The sequence below is a fragment of the Pygocentrus nattereri genome, chromosome 9 (genome assembly GCF_015220715.1).
Source record: "Pygocentrus nattereri isolate fPygNat1 chromosome 9, fPygNat1.pri, whole genome shotgun sequence".
Classification (NCBI taxonomy): domain Eukaryota; kingdom Metazoa; phylum Chordata; class Actinopteri; order Characiformes; family Serrasalmidae; genus Pygocentrus; species Pygocentrus nattereri.
In genome coordinates this window covers 2,268,724-2,286,570 of record NC_051219.1, presented here as the reverse complement: position 1 = coordinate 2,286,570, position 17,847 = coordinate 2,268,724, and positions in this window count along the sequence as shown.

The window sequence follows — 17,847 nt, the reverse complement described above, 5'->3', positions numbered from 1 at the left end:
TCGTCTTGCTGAAATAAGCAGGACATCCCTTGTAGTATTTGGATATGGCTAGGAGCCCACCGGTTGATGACGTAAGCAAGGTGCGCCAGAGTAATAGAGTTACAACAATAAAGGTTGGCGACGCGCGCACGCCAGAGAGCGACTGAAGCACGTTGTCTGTGTCTTTATTATATCGTTCCGTGAACATTACATGGTGTCAGAGTTCAGTGCACATCAGCCTGCCAACGGAAGATGGACAGCACAGGTATCCCCACGCCACGAATGGACTGGGACTCATCTAACCTGCCTGACGCATGGAGAAAGTTTCGCCAGCATGTGGGCCTTATGTTTTCGGGTCCGCTAGCCTCCAAGAAAGAGGAGGAAAGATGTAGCTACTTGCTACTGTGGGTCGGCGAGAAAGGTCGCGACGTGTTTAACACATGGACTCTTACGGCGGATGAACAAAAACTGCTAACTACATACTACGACAGGTTTGAAACATATGTAACACCAAAAGCAAACCCCATTTTTGCACGATATAAGTTTCACGAAAAGATACAGGGGAACAGTGAGAGTTTTGACCAGTTTGTGACTGAGCTAAGACTACTAGTAAAAGACTGTGGTTACCCTAACGGCGACGAGATGGTACGAGACCGAATTGTTTTCGGCATAAACTCGCCAAGAATACGTGAAAAATTACTATGCTACGGCTCAGGCCTCACGCTTGAAAATGCTATTGACATTGCACGCTCACATGAGTTGTCGCAACAGCAGCTAAAGACGATGGTTTTCCCTACTGCTAACCAGGCTAGCCAATCCGTGCATGCAGTCAACAGATGGACAAACAAAGCAGCACACACGCGCCATGGACGCAAAGTAGCCGACGGAGCTGACGATGACGGCGCAGTGAGGAGCAAGGAGTGCGGCGCATGCGGCCGAGCGCACAGTCGCACAGAGGACTGTCCAGCAAAAGGACGACAATGCAACAAATGTAAGAAATTCAACCATTTTGCTAAAGTCTGTAGGGCACGTACACAACAAAAACAGACAACACTCAAATCAAAGAAAGTGCACACTGTGTCAGACTGCACAGAAGAGTCACCACCTGAGCTGCTTATTGACAGTATAACAAAGCTACATGCAAACACAGCCAGGGAACAGGCATTTGCAGAGATAGAAATAGGCAAAGCAAGGCACAAACTAAAGTTCAAAGTTGACACAGGTGCTCAAGCTAATGTGATACCAGCAAACACATTTCACAGAATGTTTGGAGATGTAGTGTTAGGCTCACCAGACGGTTACATATCAGGATATGGGGGACAGAGGCTTAAAGTCAAGGGAGCCTGCAGGCTAACATGCAGACACAAAGAGAAAACAGTCATGTTGGACTTTGACATTGTTGATGTCGAAAACGCCCCTGCCGTCTTGGGAATGAGAGCATGTTTAGACTTAAACATAGTCAAGCTCGTACACATCATCCAAGCACAGCCAGAAACACATACAAGCATCACTGAAGAGTTTGCAGACGTGTTCAAGGGCATTGGCCTATTTCCTGGTGAGTGTGTCCTCCACCTCAAGCCTGCAGTCACACCCGTAGTGTGCCCACCTCGCCGCATCCCATACGCTCTCCGAGGCAGACTCAAAGACGAACTGGATAAAATGGAAAAAATGGACATCATCACAAAGGTGACAGAACCAACTGAATGGGTAAATGCTTTGGTGGCAGTGGAAAAGCCAAAGACGGGAAAACTCAGGGTGTGCCTTGATCCCCGCCCCCTGAACAAAGCCATCCAAAGACCACACTACCCGCTTCCCACTCTTGACGACATCACACCGAGACTAGCTGGAGCACAATACTTCAGTGTGCTGGATGCCAGATCAGGCTACTGGACAATCAAACTAAGCCATGAATCATCCATGCTCACCACCTTCAACACTGTCTTCGGCAGATACAGGTTCAAACGACTTCCTTTCGGGATTATATCAGCACAGGACGAGTTTCAACGGAGGGTCGATGAAGCATACGAAGGGCTTCAGGGCATCGCAGCCATCGTAGACGACATCCTAGTATATGGCCGCACCAAGGAGGAGCATGACGCGAACCTGCGTGCCATGTTGGAAAGAACGAGAGAGAGAGGAATAAAGCTGAACGAGGACAAAAGCGTCATATGTGTTACAGAGGTGAGCTATTTTGGTCACAGACTGACACGAGAAGGCATAAGGCCTGATCCCAGCAAGGTCAAGGCCATCAGAGAAATGGCTCCCCCACGCAGCAAAACAGAGCTGGAAACCATACTGGGCATGGTGACTTACCTCTCCAGATTCGCTCCCAGACTATCAGAGACCACAGCTCCCCTCAGGCAGCTGTTAAAGGAGAGCAGTGAGTTTGTGTGGGACTCAAATCACGACATAGCTTTTCAACAGGTGAAAGATCTCCTAACACAGGAACCTGGCCCTGTACTCACATACTTCGACCCCACAAAAGATGTAAAGCTGCAGGTTGATGCATCCAAATGCGGCTTAGGAGCCGTGTTGCTGCAGGAAGAGAAACCAGTCGGATACGCATCCAAAGCACTGAACGAAACTGAAGGAAACTATGCTCAGATAGAGAAGGAGCTTTATGCAGTGCTTTTCGGGTGCAAGCGGTTTCACCAATACCTGTATGGTCGCCAGGTGGTTGTCGAATCAGACCACAAGCCACTGGAGTCAATCATGCGGAAGCCTCTGGCAGCGGCTCCCCCACGACTCCAGCGTATGATCCTGCAACTGCAACGATACGACATTGTCATCACACACAAGCCTGGAAAACAGATACCAGTTGCAGACACACTCTCCAGAAAACCCATCGAATGCAACGAAAACTCGCTGAGTGAAGGTATGGACTTACAAATACACTCCGTGGGCAGCAACGCACCAATAAGTGACAACAAATTGGCAGAGATCAAGGCTGCCACAGCACGAGAGGAGCAACTCTCAATGTTGAGACGGGTCATCACCTCAGGGTGGCCTGAGTCACGCAAGAAATGCCCACCTGCTATTGCAGCATACTGGAACCACAGGGATGAGATATCAGAGACAAATGGCATCCTGCTAAAAGGAGAGAAAATCATCGTGCCCCACGCACTCAGAGCAGAAATGCTTTCACGCATTCACACAGGGCACTTGGGGATTGAAAAGTGCAAGCAGCGAGCGAGAGATGTACTGTTCTGGCCCGGGATGGGTAAAGAGATAGAGGCGCTGGTAGGATCTTGCAGCATCTGCCAGGAGCGACGCAACTCCGCCCAAAAGGAGCCGATGATTTCACATCCCATTCCGGAGCGACCTTGGCAGGTGATAGCCACAGACTTGTTCACATGGAACAACACTGACTACATCGTTGCTGTCGACTACTATAGCAGGTATTTCGAAGTGGAAAAAATCACCAGCCTCACGTCCAAAACAGTCATTCAAAAGCTCAGGGCTATGTTTGCAAGGTTTGGTATTCCACAGACACTAATCAGTGACAACGGGCCTTGCTATAACTCACGGGAGTTCAAAGACTTTGCCTGCACATGGGACTTTGAGCACATCACAAGCAGCCCACTATACCCACAGAGTAATGGCTTGGCCGAAAGGACTGTCCAGACAGCCAAAGCCCTCATGGACAAAGCACATGCACAGCAGTCAGACCCCTACCTGAGCCTATTGGAATATAGGAACACCCCAGTTGATGGCCTGAAATCGCCTGCGCAGCTGCTGATGAGCAGGCGTCTGCGCTCAATCCTTCCATCCACTGAGAAACAACTCCAACCGGAGCTTGTCTGTCGTAGCATGGTTCGCAGCCGGAGAGAGGTTTGTCAGGCAAGGCAAAAACTCTGCTATGACAAGACAGCAAAAGCGCAACCTGCCCTGCCCACAGGAGCTGCATTCCTTGTCCAACTGCCAAACGGGAAATGGGAACCCGCCACAGTTGTGGATTCAGCAGGCACCCAGAGATCATACAACATCCTCACAGAAGAAGGTCAGGTGCTGAGACGCAACAGGCGTCACCTTCTGAAAACTGAGAGTAGCACCAACACAGAGACACCAGCTCATGACCCTGATCATGAGAACACTGAGCCAATGACCTTACAGCAGGACACCGTGAGTCCAGCCCCCCAAGAACCTCCACGCTTCACCACCACTAAATCAGGTCGCATAGTGAAACCAAGAGCTAAGCTAGACTTATAAAAAAAAAAAAAAAGATAGGTTAAAGAAACTGTTGAAAGTGTTAAAAAAATAAAAAATAAATAAATATGACTTTGATGGTGAAATTGTTTGTTCTGTTGTTACAGTTAAGAAAATACCAGAGTCAAGGTTACAACTATTATATTTAGTTATGTCAAGATTCTCAGGAATGTTTAAAATTGAAGTTAATGCTGACCTACAGCATTACATTTAAGTGACAGTTATCGTCATACTGCTCAGTACATTTGAACCGTGTTGAAGTAACTGAACCAAGTTTGAGTGTTCGAATTAATTGTTGCTGTGACATTTTGGCAGCTGTGATTATTTACAACGGTCATGTTCTTCAAAAGAAAGGAGATGTAATATTTGGATATGGCTAGGAGCCCACCGGTTGATGACGTAAGCAAGGTGCGCCAGAGGCTGTGTCTTTATTATATCGTTCCGTGAACATTACATCCCTGAAAAAGACGCTGCTTGGATGGCAGCAGATGTTGCTCCAAAACCTGTATGTACCTTTCAGCATTAATGGTGCCTTCACAGATGTGCAGGTTACCCCTGCCATGGGCACTAACACCCCCCCCCCCCACCCCCACCATCAGAGATGCTGGCTTTTGAACTTTGCGCTGAAAACAATCCGGACAGTCCTTTTCCTCTTTGGCCGGAGGACACGACGTCCATGATTTCCAGAAACAGTGTGAACTGTGGACGCGTCAGACCACAGGACACTTTTCCACTCTGCGTCAGTCCATCTCAGATGAGCTCGGCCCAGAGAAGCCGGCGGCGTTTCTGGGTGGTGTTGATATGTGGCTTCGCTTTGCATGGCAGAGTTTTAACCTGCACTTGTAGATGGAGCGACGAACTGAGTTCACTGACAGTGGTTTTCCGAAGTGTTCCTGAGCCCATGTGGGAATATCCGTTACAGAATGATGTGGGTTTTTAATGCAGTGCCGCCTGAGGGATCGAAGGTCACGGGCATTCAGTGTTGGTTTCCTGCCTTGCTGCTTACCTGCAGAGATTTCTCCAGATTCTCTGAATCTTTTGATGATATTATGGACTGTAGATGATGAAATCCCTAAATTCCTGCAGTTACACATTGAGAAACATTGTTCTTAAACTGTTGGACTATTTGCTCACGCAGTTGTTCACTAAGTGGTGAACCTCGCCCGTCCTCGCTTGTGAACGACTGAGCCTTTCAGTGATGCTCCCTTTATACCCAATCATGACCCTCACCTGTTTCCAATTAACCTGTTCACCTGTGGAATGTTCCAAACAGGTGTTTTTGAGCATTCCTCAACTTTCCCAGTCTTTTGTTGCCCCTGTCCCAACTTCTCTGGAACGTGTTGCAGGCATCAAATTCAAAATTAGTGAATATTTGCAAAAAAACAATAAAGTTTATCCGTCTGAACATTAAATATCTCGTCTTTGTAGTGGATTCAATTGAATATCGGTTGAAAAGGATTTGCAAATCATTTTATTCTGTTTTTATTTATGTTTTACACAACGTCCCAACTTCACTGGAATTGGGGTTGTACCTTAATCAGTAGTTCACTGTTACCTACTGAGTAGTAACTAGTCCTCGGTAGTTAATGGTAGTTATTTAAGTGTTAATGTAGCACTTCTCATTCATCCCTGCTTAGTTCATCAATAGTTACTTATTAACTGGGAAACCTGGTCGTAATGTGATACTAAGTGATTACCAAGTCATTAGTACACAGTAATTAGTATGATTAACAGGAACATCACAGTAAAAACGAGCCAAACTGGATAAAGTGCTGTTGGTAGTAATGATTTTATGATAGAAGGATATCAGTGAACGAAAGTCAAGCCCATTTCCTATTAATATAAGCCCATTTCACCATGCGCTGCACTACAATCCCCAGCATGCACTTCAGCATAATGTGCGCACCAAGCCTCCTTCCCCAGCAACGATCTACGGGACAGCAGTTACACCACAGAAAGAAAAGATGCCAGTTGAGGCAAACCGGCAGGTTTAAAGATGAGCTTCCAGGGGACATTTAAAGAGGTTAAACTGTTACCCGTGGCTGTCGTAGACTCCTATTTATATAAAACTATCTGGTTTTATTTAAAATGATTTTCGAATAGATCAAGTATTCAGTGCTGATTTTGCTGCTACGGTTTTGGCATATTTTGAATAAACAATGGACAGTTTGTTTCATAGCAAAATTTACTAAAAAATGTCATTAAAACATTCGTTGAGGTTTTTTTTGGTGTTGGTGCTTTTCGCGGTTGAGTTTGACACCCCTGCTCTAAAAGATTACACCTAATTAATGAAGATGCATGAAGCCCACAGAAATGTGTCTGATGACTGATTCCTGCTCCAGTTCTGCTGCTGAAGTCAACACTTGTGTTCACTCGCGCCCCCTGGGGGCTTATTTACCACCCTTCACTAAAACTAATGAAGTAATGATACAGCAGAAAAGGGGAAATGGCCAAGCCAAGCCAGTTAAAACTGGTGTTAAAACGGGCGACGGGTCTTTCTCCCCTGAGAAAAGGACCATCAACAGGGTCAACAGGTTCTCAGCGCTGCCGCCTGAACTCGGACCGGTACAGCTACTACAGTTAAAGCCGCGGCGCTACTCACTGCTCTCTCCGGTGAAGCTCTGCCTCAGCAGGTCTCCTCCAGCTCTCCTTCACACTCAGCTCCTCCTGCAGCTTCTCCTCCTTCCTCAGCAGGACTCCTCCAGCTCTCCTTCACACTCAGCTCCTCCTGCAGCTTCTCCTCCTTCCTCAGCAGGACTCCTCCAGCTCTCCTTCACACTCAGCTCCTCCTGCAGCTTCTCCTCCTTCCTCAGCAGGTCTCCTCCAGCTCTCCTTCACACTCAGCTCCTCCTGCAGCTTCTCCTCCTTCCTCAGCAGGACTCCTCCAGCTCTCCTTCACACTCAGCTCCTCCTGCAGCTTCTCCTCCTTCCTCAGCAGGTCTCCTCCAGCTCTCCTTCACACTCAGCTCCTCCTGCAGCTTCTCCTCCTTCCTCAGCAGGACTCCTCCAGCTCTCCTTCACACTCAGCTCCTCCTGCAGCTTCTCCTGCTTCCTCAGCAGGTCTCCTCCAGCTCTCCTTCACACTCAGCTCCTCCTGCAGCTTCTCCTCCTTCCTCAGCAGGTCTCCTCCAGCTCTCCTTCACACTCAGCTCCTCCTGCAGCTTCTCCTCCTTCCTCAGCAGGTCTCCTCTAGCTCTCCTTCACACTCAGCTCCTCCTGCAGCTTCTCCTCCTTCCTCAGCAGGACTCCTCCAGCTCTCCTTCACACTCAGCTCCTCCTGCAGCTTCTCCTCCTTCCTCAGCAGGTCTCCTCCAGCTCTCCTTCACACTCAGCTCCTCCTGCAGCTTCTCCTCCTTCCTCAGCAGGTCTCCTCCAGCTCTCCTTCACACTCAGCTCCTCCTGCAGCTTCTCCTCCTTCCTCAGCAGGACTCCTCCAGCTCTCCTTCACACTCAGCTCCTCCTGCAGCTTCTCCTCCTTCCTCAGCTTTACTGTCCGGTAGAGACTCAGATCCTGAACTCAGCGCAGTGCAGCTTCTCCTCCTCCACTAAATAGCTCTGCTGTTTAAGTGCTGACGAAAGCTTGTGGTTTCGCTGGAGGTGTGAACTTATCTGGTTTGAACTGGTTTATGCTGAAGAGCAGCCTGTGCTCATGTGTGAGGACAGTTCTCTGCAGCAACAACAAAACAGGTCATGAACACTGACCCATTAAGTTTGGTACTTTATAAAATTAAGTTTTGATGAAATCATTACTGATCACTGCTCTTATAATACGCAGAAATACTGACGACTATGAACTTCTGCTGCACTACAGTGGAGAGTCACCGCTGGACCCGACTTTAATAGCATTTAGAGCTGAAGCCATCAGCTCATCCTCTGGTCCAAAAACACTGAAGCTGCTGTGAGTAAAGCTAGAGGTGGACTCGAGGCAGAGAGTCAAGGCTTCGTAGTAGAGTGGCCTTCATTCCCTGCGGGGGAAGCTACAGGCTTTGGACAGCAGCGTCAGAACCGGTTGCTGTATCCCCGAATGGGCAGCGCCTTATCCAGCATCAACGACACAGCGGGCGATGGAGAAAGTAGAACTATGACCAGTGGGTCAAGGGCCAGGAGTGTCAGCCAGCGGAGTCTGGGTGGGTAATCCTTGCAGCTGGAAAAGCCGCCTCCCCCAGGCTGGACAATGAATGGATGGGTGAAATGTATACACTATACACTCCCTATACACTAATGTATACCCTATACACTACCTATACGCTAATGTATACCCTATACACTCTCTATACACTAATGTATACCCTATACACTCTCTATACACTAATGTATACACTATACGCTCTCTATACACTAATGTATACCCTATACACTCTCTATACGCTAATGTATACCCTATACACTCTCTATACACCAATGTATACCCTATACACTACCTATACACTAATGTATACCCTATACACTACCTATACGCTAATGTATACCCTATACACTCTCTATACACTAATGTATACCCTATACACTCTCTATACGCTAATGTATACCCTATACACTCTCTATACGCTAATGTATACCCTATACACTACCTATACGCTAATGTATACCCTATACACTCTCTATACGCTAATGTATACCCTATACACTCTCTATACGCTAATGTATACCCTATACACTACCTATACGCTAATGTATACCCTATACACTCTCTATACGCTAATGTATACCCTATACACTCTCTATACGCTAATGTATACCCTATACACTCTCTATACGCTAATGTATACCCTATACACTCTCTATACGCTAATGTATACCCTATACACTCTCTATACGCTAATGTATACCCTATACACTCTCTATACGCTAATGTATACCCTATACACTACCTATACGCTAATGTATACCCTATACACTACCTATACGCTAATGTATACCCTATACACTCTCTATACGCTAATGTATACCCTATACACTCTCTATACGCTAATGTATACCCTATACACTCTCTATACGCTAATGTATACCCTATACACTCTCTATACGCTAATGTATACCCTATACACTACCTATACGCTAATGTATACCCTATACACTCTCTATACGCTAATGTATACCCTATACACTCTCTATACGCTAATGTATACCCTATACACTCTCTATACGCTAATGTATACCCTATACACTCTCTATACGCTAATGTATACCCTATACACTCTCTATACGCTAATGTATACCCTATACACTCTCTATACGCTAATGTATACCCTATACACTACCTATACGCTAATGTATACCCTATACACTACCTATACGCTAATGTATACCCTATACACTACCTATACGCTAATGTATACCCTATACACTCTCTATACGCTAATGTATACCCTATACACTCTCTATACGCTAATGTATACACTATACACTCTCTATACGCTAATGTATACCCTATACACTCTCTATACGCTAATGTATACCCTATACACTCTCTATACGCTAATGTATACCCTATACACTCTCTATACGCTAATGTATACCCTATACACTCTCTATACGCTAATGTATACCCTATACACTCTCTATACGCTAATGTATACCCTATACACTCTCTATACGCTAATGTATACCCTATACACTCTCTATACGCTAATGTATACCCTATACACTCTCTATACGCTAATGTATACCCTATACACTACCTATACGCTAATGTATACCCTATACACTACCTATACGCTAATGTATACCCTATACACTACCTATACGCTAATGTATACCCTATACACTCTCTATACGCTAATGTATACCCTATACACTCTCTATACGCTAATGTATACACTATACACTCTCTATACGCTAATGTATACCCTATACAGTCCCTATACGCTAATGTATACCCTATACACTCTCTATACGCTAATGTATACCCTATACACTCTCTATACGCTAATGTATACCCTATACACTCCCTATACGCTAATGTATACCCTATACACTACCTATACGCTAATGTATACCCTATACACTCTCTATACGCTAATGTATACCCTATACACTCTCTATACGCTAATGTATACCCTATACACTCTCTATACGCTAATGTATACCCTATACACTCTCTATACACTAATGTATACACTATTCACTCCCTATACACTAATGTATACACTATACTCTCTATACACTAATGTATACACTATACACTCCCTATACACTAATGTATACCCTATACACTACCTATACACTAATGTATACCCTATACACTACCTATACGCTAATGTATACCCTATACACTCTCTGTACACTAATGTATACCCTATACACTCTCTGTACACTAATGTATACCCTATACACTCTCTATACACTAATGTATACACTATTCACTCCCTATACACTAATGTATACACTATACTCTCTATACACTAATGTACACACTCTCTATACACTAATGTATACCCTATGCACTCTCTATACACTAAAGAATGTGCGTCCACTGAGTTTTCTTGCTTTAGCTTTCAGTCTAATAAACGCTGTAGTCACAGCGAGAACAGGAAGGAAGTGGACTGTCCCAGCATAGTCTGTGTCTATGTACAGCTGTACAGCTTCTCAGAGACATCAGTTCTGATGCTGCGCACACATTGTTCTGAGGGAGTCCCCGTTCTTCCTGTCTTCTATCTCACCGCAGCTATTTTAGACCTGTGAGAATCTGCAAACTACAGATAACTGATTGACAACTAACCATATAGAACATGTATAGTGAATACACTAGTATGAAGTATATAGGTATATACTAGGTGTACATTAGGTTATAGTGACTATATAGTGTAAGAGTCAGAGAGTATAGATAATGTATAGTGCATCCATTAAAAGAGTGTATGATGCGTACATCAATGTATAGTGTATTAGTGTACAGACAATACACACAGTCTATGTGTTGTATACATGTGACGTGGCAGTTTTTTTATGATTGTGAACAATTCTGACTGTCCAGTTTCACTATTTCACTTCATCAGTTTGACTCAGATGTCTCCCTCCGTCCCGTTAAGTGCGCTTTGTGAGTTATGAAATTCCCGCTGTTGGTCCGGTGTGGAATTGTGCTCACTGCTGGACCCTAAAAGAATATTTATTAGCCATATCCAAATAATTCAGTAGTGCTCTGTGTAGGGAGTTATTCAAGATTCAGCCTGTACTTTTCTGTCTCTTTAGTGTTGTGATTGACCAAGAGCCACATTAGCCACGCCCACCTCCAACGATCTTCAGGAGCATGTTTCCCTTTAATGTTTCTACAGAGCTGCGCATTCTAGTATCTTTGACCATGAACCTTGAGGCTTAACCATTAACCAGGCATGTGTCTATAGTCCCACGTAAATAAACAATCCTGAATTTGATGGTCACCGTAGATCATCCCAGCCGTGATGTTATTGGTGATAACTCCCTCCTCGAGTGCTCTACTTCTTTAATACAGCAGTTAAATAAATACAGTAAGAAATTAATAAACTGGCCGTGAACGCGGCGTTTAATATGTTTTAATGTTCAGTTCCTTCCTCCTAATTATAGCTCCTTAACGAGCAGCTCGTTGCTACATCAGAGTAACGAGCTCCGCCCACTCACCGCTCAGCCGGCAGTTCGTTCTCCAGCTCCTTACACTAAATTCCCAAACTGTCGTCACCACCACCAAAACATCAGAGTACTTACATTTAAAGTGTCTCAGCCGCCATTTGCTCCTCTGCAGTGTCTCTCTTGGTAAACCAGTCTTTTAATAGAAGGTCATTAATTAGTGACGCTGACGTCTATTAAAATGATCAGAAGCACAAAACACTGAAGGTAAACAGTTTCCATCAGGGAGAACCGAGTGGCTCTGAAATCACTTTTTACACACAAGCAAAGTTTCAGTTTCAGATTTATTTACAACTTAGTTCCAAGTTTAAGTTGAATAAAAACTGGCTTTAAACTCAGGATCACAGATGAGCTCCTTTACTATGTTGATCTGTAGGCGTCTGTTCATAAACATAAACCAGCCCAAACTCATTTACTATAAAATGAAATGGTGTTTGTAGAAATTCAGAAAAAAGCCGCGTCAGTCTCGACTGCATATGTGGACATATTTCTATATTGAGCTCTATTTACACAAAGTTAGGTTAGTTCATCATTTATGTTGAACAGACTCTCCCAAAGTTTTACGCTGCTGCGCTGACGTTGAACCGCGTGCTGCACTGGGTCGGTATGACCAACAGGTCAAAACCAGCTCTAAACAAAGTGACCGCTGGGCCCTGATTGGTGCTCTGGCTTTGCGCTTCTTTCGTTTTGACATGTTACGTTTTTATACACACAGAAACCAAAAGGAACCACAGATTTCTCAAAATGTAGGAGGAAAAAGTCGGATATTAGACTCTGAAATGTAGTGGAGTGAAAGGAAAAAGTCCCCAGAATGGAAATACTTAAGTAAAGTACAGATACACGAAAAAAAACGAATTTAGTACAGTACAGTAACTAATTACATTTACTGAGTTACTGTCCACCACTGGCGAACAGCCAATGAGCTGCTCCGATCGCCCATCAATCATCACGCTCCAGCAGTAAAACCCCGCCTCCTGCTACCCAAAATCCGTTTGCTGTAGAATAAAGGAAACAAACAGGTTTTTTTTAGTGAAATACATTGTTCTTCTTTCTAAAATGAAAGTAAAGCTCTGAGCGAGTGAATAGAAACTATTTTAAATGTTCATTTTTAGCCGTTGGGCTCCATTCACTCCCATTCATTTCGTACTCGCTCGTGGGCGCCCTCTGCTGTTCAGCAGGTCTGTTTTTGGTATAATGGGGGAAACAGGAAGTGGCCAGGCTCCTCATTAACCGGCTCTAGTGTAGCGTCTTAGACAGCCTTGGTGGTTTGTCGTGGCCAGTGGCGTCGTCACATGATGAAATGAAAACTGGCGAAAGTGTTTGTTTGTCAATACGCTACGAACAGCGCTAACGTTAGCCAAGTAACTTAAATTAACATCCTGTCAACTTTTCTCACTCCACACCTTCTCACTGCACACCTTCTCACTGCACACCTTCTTACTCCACACCTTCTCATTGCACACCTTCTCACTCCACACCTTCTTACTCCACACCTTCTCACTCCACACCTTCTCACTGCACACCTTCTCACTGCACACCTTCTCACTGCACACCTTCTCACTCCACACCTTCTCACTGCACACCTTCTTACTCCACACCTTCTCACTGCACACCTTCTTACTCCACACCTTCTCACTGCACACCTTCTCACTGCACACCTTCTCACTGCACACCTTCTCACTGCACACCTTCTTACTCCACACCTTCTCACTGCACACCTTCTCACTGCACACCTTCTCACTGCACACCGTCTCATTGCACACCTTCTCACTCCACACCTTCTTACTCCACACCGTCTCACTCCACACCTTCTCACTGCACACCTTCTCACTCCACACCTTCTCACTGCACACCTTCTCACTGCACACCTTCTCACTCCACACTTTCTCACTGCACACCTTCTCACTCCACACCTTCTCACTCCACACCTTCTCACTCCACACCTTCTCACTACACACCTTCTTACTCCACACCTTCTCACTCCACACCTTCTCACTGCACACCTTCTCACTCCACACCTTCTCACTCCACACCTTCTCACTGCACACCTTCTCACTCCACATTTTCTCACTGCAGACCTTCTCACTCCACACCTTCTCACTGCACACCTTCTCACTGCACACCTTCTTACTCCACACCTTCTCACTCCACACCTTCTCACTGCACACCTTCTCAATCCACACCTTCTCACTGCACACCTTCTCACTGCACACCTTCTCACTCCACACTTTCTCACTGCACACCTTCTTACTCCACACCTTCTCACTGCACACCTTCTCACTGCACACCTTCTCACTCCACACCTTCTCACTCCACACCTTCTCACTCCACACCTTCTCACTGCACACCTTCTCACTCCACACCTTCTCACTGCACACCTTCTCACTCCACACCTTCTCACTCCACACCTTCTCACTGCACACCTTCTCAGATAACCCCCCCACCCCCACCGGGTCACTCCAGCGGTTTGAGGCCAGTGGAGCACATGCGCAGGAGGATAGCACGACTGTGCCATGTAGATAAAGTCCTTAAAGCACAGTTGAGTTACAAGCGTCACATTCATACTTCAACCAGCCGCTGTCCTCATTTATAACGTCTCCTCATTTATAACGTCTCCTCATTTATAACGTCTCCTCATTTGTAACATCTCCTCATTTATAATGTATACTCATTTATAACATCTCCTCATTTATAACGTCTCCTCATTTATAACGTCTCCTCATTTATAACGTCTCCTCATTTATAACGTCTCCTCATTTATAACATCTCATTTATAACGTCTCTTCATTTATAACGTCTCCTCATTTATAACGTCTCCTCATTTATAACATCTCATTTATAATGTCTCCTCATTTGTAACATCTCATTTATAACGTCTCCTCATTTATAACGTCTCCTCATTTATAACGTCTCCTCATTTATAACATCTCCTCATTTATAACGTCTCCTCATTTGTAATATCTCATTTATAACGTCTCCTCATTTATAACGTCTCCTCATTTGTAATATCTCATTTATAACGTCTCCTCATTTATAACGTCTCCTCATTTATAACATCTCATTTATAACATCTCATTTATAACGTCTCTTCATTTATAACGTCTCCTCATTTATAACGTCTCCTCATTTATAACATCTCATTTATAACGTCTCCTCATTTGTAACATCTCATTTATAACGTCTCCTCATTTATAACGTCTCCTCATTTATAACATCTCCTCATTTATAACGTCTCCTCATTTGTAATATCTCATTTATAACGTCTCCTCATTTATAACGTCTCCTCATTTGTAATATCTCATTTATAACGTCTCCTCATTTATAACGTCTCCTCATTTACAACGTCTCCTCATTTATAACGTCTCCTCATTTATAACATCACCTCATTTATAACATCTCCTCATTTACAACGTCTCCTCATTTACAACGTCTCCTCATTTATAACATCTCCTCATTTATAACGTCTCCTCATTTATAACATCTCCTCATTTATAACGTCTCCTCATTTATAACGTCTCCTCATTTATAACGTCTCTGATGTAAACAGCGACAGTTTGTGCTGGTCGTGTGTGTCGCCATGCTGTTCAGGAAGGGAGACCATTTGCTGGAATAAACCGGCTGGAGTGAACCTGCTGGAGTGAAACTGCTGGAATAAACCAGCTGGAGTGAACCTGCTGGAGTGAAACTGCTGGAATAAACCAGCTGGAGTGAACCTGCTGGAGTGAAACTGCTGGAATAAACCGGCTGGAGTGAACCTGCTGGAATAAACCGGCTGGAGTGAACCTGCTGGAGTGAAACTGCTGGAATAAACCAGCTGGAGTGAACCTGCTGGAGTGAAACTGCTGGAAAAACTGGCTGGAGTGAACCTGCTGGAGTGAACCTGCTGGAATAAACCGGCTGGAGTGAACCTGCTGGAATAAACCGGCTGGAGTGAACCTGCTGGAGTGAAACTGCTGGAATAAACCAGCTGGAGTGAACCTGCTGGAGTGAACCTGCTGGAGTGAAACTGGCTGGAGTGAACCTGCTGGAGTGAAACTGCTGGAATAAACCGGCTGGAGTGAACCTGCTGGAATAAACCGGCTGGAGTGAACCTGCTGGAGTGAAACTGCTGGAATAAACCAGCTGGAGTGAACCTGCTGGAGTGAAACTGCTGGAAAAACTGGCTGGAGTGAACCTGCTGGAGTGAACCTGCTGGAGTGAACCTGCTGGAATAAACCGGCTGGAGTGAACCTGCTGGAGTGAAACTGCTGGAATAAACCAGCTGGAGTGAACCTGCTGGAGTGAAACTGCTGGAAAAACTGGCTGGAGTGAACCTGCTGGAGTGAACCTGCTGGAATAAACCGGCTGGAGTGAACCTGCTGGAGTGAACCTGCTGGAATAAACCAGCTGGAGTGAACCTGCTGGAGTGAACCTGCTGGAGGGAAACTGCTGGAATAAACCAGCTGGAGTGAACCTGCTGGAGGGAAACTGCTGGAATAAACTGGCTGGAGTGAAACGGCTGGAGTGAACCTGCTGGAGTGAAACTGCTGGAATAAACCAGCTGGAGTGAACCTGCTGGAGTGAAACTGCTGGAATAAAGTGGCTGGAGTGAACCTGCTGGAATAAACCTGCTGGAATAAACCGGCTGGAGTGAACCTACAGGAGTGAAACTGCTGGAATAAACCTGCTGGAGTGAACCTGCTGGAGTGAACCTGCTGGAGTGAACCTGCTGGAGTGAACCTGTTGGAGTGAACCTGCTGGAACCTATTGAAATTTCCATTCCACCTTAAATAGTGCCACAGTTACTCAGGGCCGAACAGGCATCTGAATGTAAGTGCTACGTGCCTTAAGGTGGACTGGAAGTGAGAATAAGAAGCTAACTTCAGCTGCATCTAGGCTCTATCCACTGTACGGGTTACAGTCAGCAAACCGGGGCTGCACTACTTAAGGTGGAGCCGCAGGTTCAGCCCCTAAATTACTGCACATGCACACTCAGGAGTGATGTTTATAGTTTGTCTATAGTTAAAGTCTCGCGCCGCTGTCAGGCACGTCGTAGCAACACTGTCAGCTCTTCTCATTGGTTGAGAGTCTTGCTCCCTGTTTGGGTCCTGAATATGACGTGATAGACAGGCCACTTGTTCGATCCCCAGAGCCGACAGCACGTGACTGAGGTGTCCTTGAGCAAGACACCTAAACCCCAACTGCTCCCCGGGCGCCGTGGATAGGGCTGCCCACCACTCCGGGCAAGTGCGCTCACTGCCCCCTAGTGTGTGTGTTCACTAGTGTGTATGTGGTGTTTCAGAAACACAGGTGGCTGTTGGTTCTGAACTTTTTCTCTCCCACAGATTTGCTCTGAACTGATCCCCAAAATACAGAGCTTGTTTTTCAGTTTCCGACTGAGGGAGGATTCCTTATTTAATGGGACGGTTGGCAAGCCAGAAACCGCTCAAACACAACTCAGTGGTTCTAGATACAATTTTATTGGCTCATTTCAGGGAGAACTCTCCTTCACTCACTCCTTAATTCACTCCTTCATTCACTCCTTCACTCGTCCTTTCTTTCAGGGCCTCCTTTATTTCCTTCTCCACAGTCTCCTCTAGAAGCTCCTCCTTCCTGAGCTCCTTTCCTCCTGCAGCTCCTTCCTCTTCTGCTCCTCCTTCCTCAGCTCCTTCTCCTTCTTTCTCTCCTCCTCCTTCCTTTCTTTCTCCTCCGCCTTCCTTTCTTTCTCCCTCTTCCTCTGCTTTCTCAGCTCCTTCTTTCTCTCCTCCTTCTTCCTCTCTTTCAGTCCTTTCTCATCTCCTCTCTCTTCTAATCCATTGTCTCTTTCTCTCTCCAAGGCTTTCACCTTCTGCTCCATCGTGGAACAGTAGCTGCAAATGAACTGCATGAACTTGCATTGTTCTAGTCATCTCCTCCTTTTCTGCTCTCCATGCCTCTCGTTCCTCCTGCATCTCCACCCTGGACAGACTGTCTTTCAGCTGGAAGTTTTCTCTCTCCAGGTCCAGGTGGTTCATCAGGGGTTCCCTCAACGTCATTGAGGCCCTGTTTCTGGACGTGTCCTCCATGAGCTCCTCTGATCTCCTC